Source organism: Malaya genurostris, chromosome 2 (genome assembly GCF_030247185.1).
Source record: "Malaya genurostris strain Urasoe2022 chromosome 2, Malgen_1.1, whole genome shotgun sequence".
Classification (NCBI taxonomy): Eukaryota; Metazoa; Arthropoda; class Insecta; order Diptera; family Culicidae; genus Malaya; species Malaya genurostris.
The window spans coordinates 18,994,766-19,008,811 of record NC_080571.1 but is presented as its reverse complement, the minus strand read 5'-3'; the positions used below and the strand labels follow the sequence as shown (position 1 = coordinate 19,008,811).

Below are 14,046 nucleotides of genomic sequence, written 5' to 3'. Positions count from 1 at the left end.
TTCACTACACTCCAGCTAGAGGAATGGATGATGCTGACTAAGGTAAGCCGTTTTGTTAATTTCCAGTGAATTTCAATAGTTTATGTTGGGATTCTAAGAAGAACTGGTTATTTACTAGTTCTGTATATCCGAAAAACATGAAGATTTAAATTTGTATATTCAGTTATATAATGTTTTCGTTTAAAAATAAACTGAAAATCAGCACGAAAACGTGCAAAATCAGGAAAGAAGAAGAAGAAAACGAATTGACAATTCAGTCCGCATCTTCTCACTCAATTCCGAATGATTTCCGAATCAACCGGTTGTAGGCGAATCGGTTCATTCGGAATCGGTTGTTGCACTGGAGTTGGAATTGATTCGGAATCCATTATGATTTCCACATGAAATTCCGAATGAAAATTTCTCGCCGATTCGGAATTGATTCGGAATCCATTCGGATCTGATAATGTGGGTTACTGCCTTTACACGCTTATTGAAAATGACATTACTTTTTAGTAATGACACTTTCAATGATCGTGTAAAGGCCGCCTAAGGAGAGTATAAAACCGAGTGCTCTAAGAGAAGATTCAGCAGCTGCAAGATTCCTATGGGTGGTCTATAATATAACTGAAACTCAAACAAACGTATCCCCAGCAAGCCGTTTTAGTTTTATTTATTCGAACAGTTCTACCGACGACACGACCAGACACTCCAAAGAAAAATCGAAATAAGTGATCGTTAACGATTTACCATCAGCTACCACAATTTTAGTGACCCTTTGTTATCGATAAAAATAATGTTCGTGAGCAACACTGTTTCAGTTGCTACGAACTAGTTTCCAAGGAACCCCAGCAAAAATAAACAGAGAGTTTCTAAAAAATACGGAAAACAAACATATTCTCGATAATGAAAGTAGTGCATCAGAATTCAAGACTTTTTAGTTCTATAAAACCAAATCTCAAGCATTAGAGACGCGGCAACGTGAAAAACAACAAGAAAAGCACAATAATGACTTACATTACAAATTTGGCTAATTCTTTGTTTGAAAGTAATGTTGATCCATAAATTCTAAAATAGGTAAGCATTTTATATAGTTCTCTAAGTAGCATTATTAAACATATTTTTTGAAACAGTTCTCCTTCGAGTATTTAGTAAAAATGAAGTTTCTTAAGTTCACTTCTAATAAAGAAAATCGCAAGATAAGTGCAGATAAAAATAAGGGATCAATGATTCGCATTAGAGGTCGTTGTAAGTAATATTTCAATTCAAATGTCGTAAATAATTTCACCAATGTGATTAATCACTACAGGGAAATGAAAGCTGAAGAGAAAGTGAGGTGACAGGATGCAGATTGAACAACTACATAACTTCTGGCACAACGGAACAGGTTTAAGATAGCGAAAAAAGGAATATTAGTGAAAAATTGTGTTGATATATTTCATAAGTTTGGTTGCGTAGAATGTAGCCATATTTATAAGAATAATTTAGTTTCCCCACCCGTAAAAAAATAAACCGTTGATTTTACAGCATAAACAATTGATTAACAATTAGATATATGGGTTACAATAAATTTTATTGTATCTTGACAAGATTTTTTTCATTTCCAACGATTCAATATATTGTTCCTACGATTCTACAATTGAATTTATTGTACACGTGGTGTTTCAAACAATATGTAAACTGTACATTTTATTGTTTTCCAAGAAAACATGTATGAGAAAACATTATGATTTGAATTGTTACGATACTTAACAACCTATACATTCTATTGTAGAAATCAATTTCACAATTGATTGAATAGTGTATAACAATACATTAAAATATTTTTCAATGGTCAAAGCAAAATTGTGGCACGTTTTGTAACAGCAAATCGTATTGTTTTTCAACAGTATTTTTTATTCGGGCAGCTATTAGTACGCTGAACTAGAAATGTTATTTAGTTATTTTTAAAATAAGATTTTCCGAATACATTCACGAGAATGTGTAATATGTTCTTCAAATATATACTATCTTCATGATGTACCACTCATATACTATTATGTTTTGATTTATAGTTTTCGTGCACAAGATAAAAACAAAACTTCGCTTGCAAATGAAGATTGAAGATAAAACTATAAAGCTGCAAAATAATAAAATTGAAACTGGTATTAACAAAAGGCATTTTATCATGATAAAATTGAAACAATAAATTGTTTTGTGGATAGTATCAATGTTTGAGCACAGACTAACAGACATAACAGTATGAGTAAATTCTTATAAAAATAATTTTTCGTGATGCACTAGTTCCACCTATATTGTACTGCGCGAACTATTTACTATCTGTACACCCCTTGTGTTATGTAAAAGTTTTTTTACTAGTTGGTTTCCCCTCGTTTGTCAACACTGATCAGCTGCTTGCAGGGATGCCTGATTTCATCAAAATATTTGAAAATGAATCGTCACAATAAATTATTGGATTACGTTGATAATATATTTAACTTTTTCGCGATGTTGGAAGGTACCCCTTTTTTTACTCAACGTTGTTCATCTAGAATATTTTTTATTGTGTTGGTAGTTTTCACCCGAAATTAAGAGGCGGAAGACCAGAAGCCAGTAAATATTGTAACAAAACGGGTTCGATTTTGTATTGCGTTGGAGGATGAGAAGTAGGCACAATTATGTATATAGTTTTGACAATATGTATTAACCAAATGTATGTATGTATGTATGGACCAAATCAAATCAATACATTACAGGTAATTATGTATGAATGGCAACTCTGTTGGTAAATGAAAAAATTAAACACAGTCTAGATGACAGACAGGATGTTTTTGATAGGGTAACGTGGCACCATCATGACACATGGGGGGAAGGAAGTGTAGGGTCTAAATGATGAAAAAAAATCATCATTTAATCATTTTTGCGATTTTTGTTTCAGAACTATCGCTTAACAAATAAACTCGAATTTTGCATAATAAAAAGCATCATTCGATCGAACAACCTTTTGTAATTTTTTCGTGGAAAAATATTGAGAAATAAGTCGGTGAACAGGTATTTTTAAGGACGCTTCTTAAAAATCATGATTTGCGGTGTCCACTGTATCTCAGCGCAGACTAACCAGAAGTAAGCAGCATAGTTAGAGTAGAAATTTTTCTAGACCCCAACGTTTCTGTTTGATTTTTTTTTAAATTATTTTAATTTTTGGTGGTTGTTCAAAGCGACAATTTTGATTTTTCACGAATAATTTCACCATTTTGTAGCAGTTAAACCTTCTTAAAGTAACAAACAACGAAAAAGAAAACTTTTGGGCCTGCGGTTCTTTATATGTAGAAAGTGTGTGCAAAATTTGAAAACAATTGTTGAAGTAGTTTTTGAATGACGATGGACTGCTTTCGAGAAAAACGCGTTTTAAATGTTAGACCCTACCCGCCTCTTAATCTTTTTAGCTTTCTTCTATGACTGTGTGTAAGTGCGAATGCAACATTTTTGGGCATTCACTTTTCTTGTTCAGAGAATCCCAAATTTTAACCGGATCCGGAACCTTTCGGTTCCGTAACTACAATTGCAAAGAATATGAAAAGATGTGCATATAAGTTTAGATAATTTATGAAAGAGCGTAGAATAGTAAATTTCTGAATTTCAGTTGGATGATTTGTGCAAAAATTTCATTTTCGTAAGTGATATTGCAAAAAAAACAGATTCTTTTGAACTGGTTAGCAAAATCTTATAGATTGCAGACCTCATTATACAGACTACGTACAGGACACTCAAATTGGATTCTTTAATCATTTTAACGGTCATTTCGAATATTCCTTTAGTTGGAACTCGCATATGTCATGATGGCGCCACGTTACCCAATAAAAAACAATCAGTCTGTCATCTAGACTGTGTTTATTTTTTTTTTTCATATACCAACAGAGTTGCCATACAGAATTATCGGTAATATACTGATTTGTATACGTTCATGTGGATTTCATGCAGGATACAGATTAAATACATATTGTTAAAACTAAATACAGAATTGTGCCTACTTGTCATCCTCCAACGCAATACAAAATCGAACCCAAGTTTTGTTATGATGTTTACTTGCTTCTGGCCTGCCGCCACTTAATTTCGGGGGGGAAATTACCAACACAATCAAAAATAGCCTAGATGACTACAAGTTCAATTTACTTCGGGCTCGATAATGAACTTTTTTGACATTCCGTGCGAAAAACTAAATAAAAAGTATTAATATTACAATTATGTACATGAGAAGTCATTTTTCTAAACAACGTTGAGGAAAATAAATTATTTCATTCAAACATTTTTTAAAACGTTAAATATATTCAAACATTCTACAAAACCCGATGAAATCAGGCATCCCTGCAAGAAACTGATCTGTGTTGAAAAACGGGGGGAAACCAACTAGTAAAAAACTTTTTCATAACACAATGGGTGAACCGATAGTAAATAGTTCGCGCAGTACATTATAGGTGGAACTAGTGCATCACGAAAATTTTTAGAAGAAGTTACTCATAGTGTCATGTCTGTTACTCTGTGCTTATTAATTAATGGCTAGACAAACTCAGTCTCGCAATACCGGTTCCCGGTTCCGAAAGAGTCATAATTATATCACCCCTTACTATGAAAGCTGGTTCCTGAAACCGACGCATTTTGTTTAGGTGTCGTTGTTGTCAACAATATGTTAGGCTACGTTCATACCATACAATCAAACCACACTGGTGTCAAAAGTTAATTTCTTCAAACCCAATATAAATATAACTCCTGTCTAGTATTCTCTGCAAAACAAGTAATTTGACCTCTTTTTGAATAAGAAAAAAAGTGGTTTGTTATAGTTTGAAAATATTCCATCGAAATCATTTCCTTATGTTGGTGCAACCGCATGAAGAAAGATGTGAACACTGCTTAAACACAGCATTTGACAGCGAACTAAAACCAAAAGAACCAAAAATTTCGGCTTCAAGCCAATTGTATGCAGATGACAATCGCACCACCGGGGTGAAATATATAGATTAGGAAACTCCGAAATGGAAGGTATTGTAGGAGACGATCAATTTGACCAATTTTCAGATTTTTAAAGAGTAAAGAGTAAAGAGTAAAGAGTAAAGAGTAAAGAGTAAAGAGTAAAGAGTAAAGAGTAAAGAGTAAAGAGTAAAGAGTAAAGAGTAAAGAGTAAAGAGTAAAGAGTTAAGAGTAAAGAGTAAAGAGTAAAGAGTAAAGAGTAAAGAGTAAAGAGTAAAGAGTAAAGAGTAAAGAGTAAAGAGTAAAGAGTAAAGAGTAAAGAGTAAAGAGTAAAGAGTAAAGAGTAAAGAGTAAAGAGTAAAGAGTAAAGAGTAAAGAGTAAAGAGTAAAGAGTAAAGAGTAAAGAGTAAAGAGTAAAGAGTAAAGAGTAAAGAGTAAAGAGTAAAGAGTAAAGAGTAAAGAGTAAAGAGTAAAGAGTAAAGAGTAAAGAGTAAAGAGTAAAGAGTAAAGAGTAAAGAGTAAAGAGTAAAGAGTAAAGAGTAAAGAGTAAAGAGTAAAGAGTAAAGAGTAAAGAGTAAAGAGTAAAGAGTAAAGAGTAAAGAGTAAAGAGTAAAGAGTAAAGAGTAAAGAGTAAAGAGTAAAGAGTAAAGAGTAAAGAGTAAAGAGTAAAGAGTAAAGAGTAAAGAGTAAAGAGTAAAGAGTAAAGAGTAAAGAGTAAAGAGTAAAGAGTAAAGAGTAAAGAGTAAAGAGTAAAGAGTAAAGAGTAAAGAGTAAAGAGTAAAGAGTAAAGAGTAAAGAGTAAAGAGTAAAGAGTAAAGAGTAAAGAGTAAAGAGTAAAGAGTACAGAGTAAAGAGTAAAGAGTAAAGAGTAAAGAGTAAAGAGTAAAGAGTAAAGAGTAAAGAGTAAAGAGTAAAGAGTAAAGAGTAAAGAGTAAAGAGTAAAGAGTAAAGAGTAAAGAGTAAAGAGTAAAGAGTAAAGAGTAAAGAGTAAAAAGTAAAGAGTAAAGAGTAAAGAGTAAAGAGTAAAGAGTAAAGAGAAAAGAGAAAAGAGTAAAGAGTAAAGAGTAAAGAGTAAAGAGTAAAGAGTAAAGAGTAAAGAGTAAAGAGTAAAGAGTAAAGAGTAAAGAGTAAAGAGTAAAGAGTAAAGAGTAAAGAGTAAAGAGTAAAGAGTAAAGAGTAAAGAGTAAAGAGTAAAGAGTAAAGAGTAAAGAGTAAAGAGTAAAGAGTAATGAGTAAAGAGTAAAGAGTAAAGAGTAAAGAGTAAAGAGTAAAGAGTAAAGAGTAAAGAGTAAAGAGTAAAGAGTAAAGAGTAAAGAGTAAAGAGTAAAGAGTAAAGAGTAAAGAGTAAAGAGTAAAGAGTAAAGAGTAAAGAGTAAAGAGTAAAGAGTAAAGAGTAAAGAGTAAAGAGTAAAGAGTAAAGAGTAAAGAGTAAAGAGTAAAGAGTAAAGAGTAAAGAGTAAAGAGTAAAGAGTAAAGAGTAAAGAGTAAAGAGTAAAGATTAAACAGTGAAAAACGATTACCACATTATTCCATGTGGATCTCTTTCTGGAAAGTTTTTTTTCATATCTGAAAGCAGAAAATGGTCACAGGTAGCTTTGATGAATATGGAAGGAATTTCAATTTATGGAATTTAGCAATTACAACAAGGAGTTATTTTTTGAATAGTGAGAATACGTGGCACCCACATTCAGAATTTTAAAAACAAGCTATGTATTTTTGAAAATGTCATAATAGCAGTCGGTTCACCCTTCTTTCACAGTGCAAAAATATACATTAGTGTCAAAGTGTCATAGTGATTTGCAATTTTTGGAAGAAAGGTTATACCATAGTAGCCAGAAACACTCTCGAAAAACTACGTTTGAACTAGCATCTTGGACCGTGAATATTTTACTCTACTGTTAGCAAAAACAACGTTATTAATACTATTTTAGTTTTAGTATCAAATATGACTAATGCAAATTCTATGGAGTTCGATGGATTTCCAAATGCATTTGAAATTCAAATTACCACTTTACTAAAACAGGCATATTTATTGAGAGATTCGAGTGTATATGAATATCACAAACACACCGCTGCTTATCTGTTTCATCTAAATAGAAAATTCACACCTGAAACATTATCGTCAAATGAGAGATGTCTGATGAAACGAGTTGAAAATGGTTCGATTTAACTTATCATAACATTGCATCATTTAACCTTCAACTACGTTTTGTTGTCATTCAAACTGACTCAGATAAGAGAAATGTTTGACATTTGTAAAATTATAGTTGATTATAATGTGTGTTTTTCTCATTAACTGAATTTAGTCTGACTAACTCCAGCGATGGGATACGCCATGACAGTTGAAACCGCAGAATTTACATAACCTCGTCATCACCGCCTATAGACATCTACAACCAGTTCCATCGATCGTCGAGATTCAATACAGGTCATGACCAGCACACCAACACCGGCTGATGATTAGAACTAGAGACGATGGGTTCCGTTCGAAGTATTTACACTGCCATTTCAGCACTTAAAAACAGCCTGGCACTCGGAATGATGTGGCGTTACTCAACTCACCTTCGATTTTACTGTACTTTTTTGCCATGCAAACGCACATGCATATGTGGCCACAATTAGACAGACGAACGGCTAATAACAATAACGTCAGAGCGTGAAGAAAAAAAAAGACCTACCCGAGCTGTGTGTATTCCGATCATTCAGACATGTTTTTTCCTACGCTTGCGTTTAAAAATGGCGTCCAGACGCCCCTGGAGTGACATTCTGCGTTTAGTTCGAATTTACACGCGGTATGCTTTTCCGTACCGTACCGCAACCAAGTAGGCGTTGTCGATTCAGTAGAATAACGTCATAAAAGAATCAATTCGAAAATGATCAGTTATCAAACAAACATTTATCAATGGTGGTGGTATAGCATTCGTTCAATGTTTGGGCTAGTTTGATACGACGACAACAACAAGAATAATCAACTTGTGTCAACAACTCGACACCGCCAGCTCGTCGGTCCCCTTAATCCATACACCGCACCGAAATGACGAACGAATCACAGCGGTTAGCTTCCGTGGACTTCAAACAATGCTCACCCTCCTGCCGTGAGGAAGCTTGGGTAACAGAGAAATAGCGTGGCCACACGTTCATAAATCATGTAAAACTGAATGGACTGCTGTTCTACATTTGTCCCGTTCCGGCATCATCCCACTGCAATCTCCACATCTCACGAGTCTGACAACTCTGCGTCATACCGGAGTCAACGTCAAAAATTCACAACTTTGCTGCTGTCACCGGTTGGTGCGTTCGAAGTCAGTATCGACGCAGTTAACCAGAATAAAGCTAGATAACAGGAAACAAACAATTGTTTGCCTCTGTCACAACATTTCGCGATGACTGCTAGCATCGCCTATAGGCAGCGAAGAATGAGGTCTAGCCGCGGTAAGTTTGTCAGGTTAGCTGTCAATCAACCTAAGCCGAACGAGTGTGGGCCGTACACGATGAGTGATGATCACCTCGGGGCGGTGCATAATTTCGTGACAATTGTTTGTCACTTGTGTACAAGCAATCACGTCTCGAAATGGTTTCTAATAATAACTACCTCACTGCCAAATGTAAGGTCGATCAGTTAGTGCAGCGTGATCGATTCGTTGCTACTTCGAATCGCCGTCGGTATGTGTGAAATGTGTGAAAAGCACATAACTGAAATGCGAGAACAGAAAATCCCACTTCCACACAGCATAAACAGTAATCAGTATCCGTAGTAGACGCCTGTCGCACCATCGTGCATTCCACTCAAAGAACTCTCGAAACTCACGTGAGCGAACACAAACACCGACACGCGGCGTTTGCTTTTCATACGCATTCCACCAGTCGGTGAGTTTCTTGATGAACGGAAGAAATATTGATACGTTTTATAATGGTACCAAGGTTACCATGGCAACCGCGATTACGCGAATGCAGTTTTTCGTCGCATGACCATCCCACTCACGTCACTTACCGTCACATGTGGCATTCGGGAGTTCCGAAAAAGGGAGCATGTGGTCGTACGTTTGCACCATCCGTGTGTAACCGTGTATGAACAAGTAGAATACGATAGGCGTAATGCCGTTTACTTGCGGTGATGTTTTCATTTTTTTTCGCCTTCTTCGGGTAAACAAATCCTAACGGGAACTCACGAAAGATCACACATCCACTAGTAGTTCGATTGTGTGTGGTGTTCGTTGCATGTGGCATCACAGCACACCCGTTCATCCGTATCAGAAAAAAAAACCTCCAACGTACTCAAATCTTTGCCCACATACATACCAGTAAAGACGGAAAGTGTGCTAGCATTGAGTCACTAAGTTAATTGTTATTGATATGGTTCAATTAAATGAAAACCACGACGAAACTATGGTTCTCACTAGTTTGATGTTTTACGATTATGAAACTTTTTGATTTTGAATTCGGGGAACCATTAAAACTACAAAATGTTTCCTGTCTTACTTTACTTGTCTTATTCATTCTGTTCAAATGAAAGTAAAAACACTTTATTGTTGTTCGATAACTCATTTGAAGATTAGTGACAATAGATTGAAAAGACAAATCTATGGTAACTCACAGAAAAGGTGATTTTCTGTAAAACAAGATACGCCCACAGACCAGTCCTTTCTTTTTCAAAAAACTACAAGGATCAGCCCCATGGGATTGTTCGAGCCATTGATGTGGAACAAGGCAACCAACATTTCTAATGATCGACATTTTCAATCAAACAGTTCAATTCACCAAACACGCAAACCCAAAACATACACATTTTCTTAATTTGTATTTGTATTTGTATTTGCCAAGCTTGTTTTCAAGTTTTGTATGCAAGTAGTTATTTTTATAGCGTTGAGTTTCTCTACTATTCTGCGATTTCGGTTGAAGACAGGACAGGACAGGACAGGACAGGACAGGACAGGACAGGACAGGACAGGACAGGACAGGACAGGACAGGACAGGACAGGACAGGACAGGACAGGACAGGACAGGACAGGACAGGACAGGACAGGACAGGACAGGACAGGACAGGACAGGACAGGACAGGACAGGACAGGACAGGACAGGACAGGACAGGACAGGACAGGACAGGACAGGACAGGACAGGACAGGACAGGACAGGACAGGACAGGACAGGACAGGACAGGACAGGACAGGACAGGACAGGACAGGACAGGACAGGACAGGACAGGACAGGACAGGACAGGACAGGACAGGACAGGACAGGACAGGACAGGACAGGACAGGACAGGACAGGACAGGACAGGACAGGACAGGACAGGACAGGACAGGACAGGACAGGACAGGACAGGACAGGACAGGACAGGACAGGACAGGACAGGACAGGACAGGACAGGACAGGACAGGACAGGACAGGACAGGACAGGACAGGACAGGACAGGACAGGACAGGACAGGACAGGACAGGACAGGACAGGACAGGACAGGACAGGACAGGACAGGACAGGACAGGACAGGACAGGACAGGACAGGACAGGACAGGACAGGACAGGACAGGACAGGACAGGACAGGACAGGACAGGACAGGACAGGACAGGACAGGACAGGACAGGACAGGACAGGACAGGACAGGACAGGACAGGACAGGACAGGACAGGACAGGACAGGACAGGACAGGACAGGACAGGACAGGACAGGACAGGACAGGACAGGACAGGACAGGACAGGACAGGACAGGACAGGACAGGACAGGACAGGACAGGACAGGACAGGACAGGACAGGACAGGACAGGACAGGACAGGACAGGACAGGACAGGACAGGACAGGACAGGACAGGACAGGACAGGACAGGACAGGACAGGACAGGACAGGACAGGACAGGACAGGACAGGACAGGACAGGACAGGACAGGACAGGACAGGACAGGACAGGACAGGACAGGACAGGACAGGACAGGACAGGACAGGACAGGACAGGACAGGACAGGACAGGACAGGACAGGACAGGACAGGACAGGACAGGACAGGACAGGACAGGACAGGACAGGACAGGACAGGACAGGACAGGACAGGACAGGACAGGACAGGACAGGACAGGACAGGACAGGACAGGACAGGACAGGACACCGATTTTCACAGAATAAGAAGCAAATAAAAGGTCCTAAAATCCTTTGGGAAGTCCCAGAGAAATCGATTCAGGTCCGACTTTCGGTTCCGGTATTACACATTTTTATAAAACTTACTGTTAAATTCATCTAGTTATCAGATCCTGTTAGTTAAGCAATATATAAAACTATATTGGGACTACTAGTCCCCGGTTTCCGCTTCCGAAAGCACCGATAATAGTGAAGCTCCAAAAACGGAACTCACTTCGATTTCTCAGCAACGGTTGAGCCGATTTTCACAAATCATGACTCAAATTAAAGCTCTCATTGTCTTTAAATATGCTGTGCAAAGATCCGACTCCCGGTTTCGAAATTATAGGATGATGAGCTGCAACGTGCAGCTTTGCTCCGTTCGCAGCGTGCTTTGTTCAATTTGTATCTACTTGTTAGTGTTATTACCGATTTATGATAACGATGCTTTTCTATAAAAGTGCACTTATTGCGTTTCTCATATAGAAAATTTATACAATCACTTGAAATATTGACTAGTGAAAATTGGCCCAGAGGGGTAAGCGTTCTATATCATTCGACACAGTTCATCGAGCTGAGTAATGTATGTGTGTGAGTATGAGTCAAATAATGTCACTCAAAAAATAAAAAATCTTGTAGTTCCCTAGGTTGCTATTGAATTTCATACCGTCATTTATGCGATGATGAAAAAAAAAGAAAAATTCTTATTAACTTGACATAACTGTTCACAAATTCAACAGGTTAAGTTTACGTTTCGTCTTCGACTCATCAGTGCGTCAGCAGATCATGCTGACGCAAACCCCCGGATCAACATAATCCGCTGAGCAGACGTAAAGTTAATGCTATTTGCAAGACAATTTTTTATTACACAAAGGAGAGTGAGACGTCAGTTTAGACGTTACACACTAATCTGCTGACGCACTGATGAGTCGAAGACGAAACGTAAACTTAAGAAAATGGTTATGTGCACCTAGCATAAATTTGGGGGTGAAACAAGCTTTTTCCCCTTCAAATTACCAGGTTAATGTTAGTTTATACCCAAAGAAAGTTTCTTATTTTATTCAAGAATGAAAAAAAATTCTTCACAGAATCTTCTGGTGTTTTTTATTTTTTTTGAAAACATAAGTAATATGAGAAAGGCATCATTACACCACTAGGTGGATTAAAAAAGGTTTTTTTTATTTTATTTGATCACTGCAAACCTACTTCTCCTGTGGTCGGAAAGAAGGTAATTTTCAAACTAACTTTCTACAGGGTCCGGCCCTCGAAGTGTAACCAATTAAAAAGGCCATAAATTCAGTTTGAAAAATTACTTTTACTTAATTCAAAGTACAAAATGTGTAAAAATAATACAAAATTCAGAATCAATTCACTTTTGCTCGATATGACCACCTTTTGCCTTGACTTGATGACTTGAGAGAGCGAAGGAGTTGCTTCGTTTGGCCGAAAGCGGTCAATTTCCGAACATTGTATTTTCTGACGAGAAAATTTTTCCAATTGAGCAATTCATGAACTCTCAAAACGATAGGGTTTACTTGACCGACCGTTCATACGAGAATTTGAGTCATCGATTGGCCACCAGGAGGCAGCACCCGCAACAGATAATGGTTTGGGCCGCTGTAACCGCAGATGGGCGCTCTCCAATCGTTTTCATCGAGCCTGGCGTCAAGGTAAATGCGACATATTATCGGGAAAGTATTCTGGAGGTTGCTTTGAAGCCGTGGACAGACAAACATCTCGGTGGCAGACCATGGACGTTTCAGCAGGACTCGGCACCGTCTCACAAAGCTCAAGTGAACCAAGAATGGCTGAAAAACAACGTTCCGAACTTCATCACGTCCACACAATGGCTCTCGAATTCACCAGATGCGAATCCAATGGATTATTCTCTTTGGGCAATTTTGGAGAGCAAAGTCCGAACTAAACGCCCTTATTCTGAATAACGTCGTATCGTTTTTTCCCTCGTATTTCATTTGTATTCCCCATAACGCCAGCAAAATCAAAGGTAGCTATGATTCGATCGAACCACTTTCGATCGAAAAATCAATACGTCGTTATTCAGAATAAGGGCGAAAATATACACCAGTCTCGAGGCGCTGAAAAAGGTTATTGTCCGCGAGTGGGCCAAAATACCTGCAAGTCACATTCGGCCAAACGAAGCAACTCCTTCGCTCTCTCAAGTCATCAAGTCAAGGCAAAAGGTGGTCATATCGAGCAAAAGTGAATTGATTCTGAATTTTGTATTATTTTTACACATTTTGTACTTTGAATTAAGTAAAAGTAATTTTCCAAACTGAATTTATGGCCTTTTTAATTGGTTACACTTCGAGTGCCGGACCCTGTATAATATAAACAGCAAATTCAATCAACAGGTTGTATTGATATAACATAATTCTTCGAATTTCCTTCAAAAGTTTTGTTTCTGGCGGAACAACCCAATTTGGTACAGCATAAATTCTGGCATGATTTGTTGGAACCGTAAGTTCGAAACTCTTAAACCAGCGACGGGTACAACATTTTCAATTGAATTGAGTTTGTAGTGTCAAAAAAATCAATAGTTTTAGAGCAATACAACGGTAATTTTTGGGAACAAAAAGAAATGACACAGTGTCAGAACAAAAAAAAACTTATACCGAAATTTTCCACCGCAAATCCGAGGGAAAAAAACTTTGCGAAATCGGGTCACACGTTTTCGCTCAGGGATACCCAAATCTATGACGCAGAGCCAAAATGCGTGATGTAGATTATCATTTCCGTGCAAGAGTTGACGACTTCTTGACACTTGAACGTATGCGTGCTGCGAAGAGCATCTGCGCCGTCGGCTGTACACTGCTCTTTACCAATTTCGCTTTCTTGTCTAATAAAGCCTGGTAAATTATGGTCTGGCCTAACAGCCGATGGTGAGCTGACTTTTAAAATAAACGCAGGAAATGTAAAAGCGGCTTACCGAACAATCTGGGACACTTTCAAACAACACGAGGCTATGCAGCGAGCGAGTTGTCGGAACAAGAAAAAGA

The 14,046-nt window shown here is 37.9% G+C and overlaps 1 protein-coding gene and 1 long non-coding RNA gene across 2 annotated transcripts in view; one reads left to right on the top strand and one right to left on the bottom strand.

Annotated features, from left to right (window-relative positions):
* The window catches only part of LOC131432527 (uncharacterized), a 178,569-nt gene that overhangs the window by 141,266 nt on the left and 23,257 nt on the right, over positions 1-14,046 (bottom strand). The window lies entirely within an intron of this gene.
* The window catches only part of LOC131432528 (uncharacterized), a 62,842-nt gene that overhangs the window by 47,414 nt on the left and 1,382 nt on the right, over positions 1-14,046 (top strand). Inside the window, exon 2 of the long non-coding RNA XR_009229889.1 lies at positions 7,230-8,355. This is a non-coding gene — a long non-coding RNA (uncharacterized LOC131432528). The remainder of the gene's footprint in view (positions 1-7,229; positions 8,356-14,046) is intronic.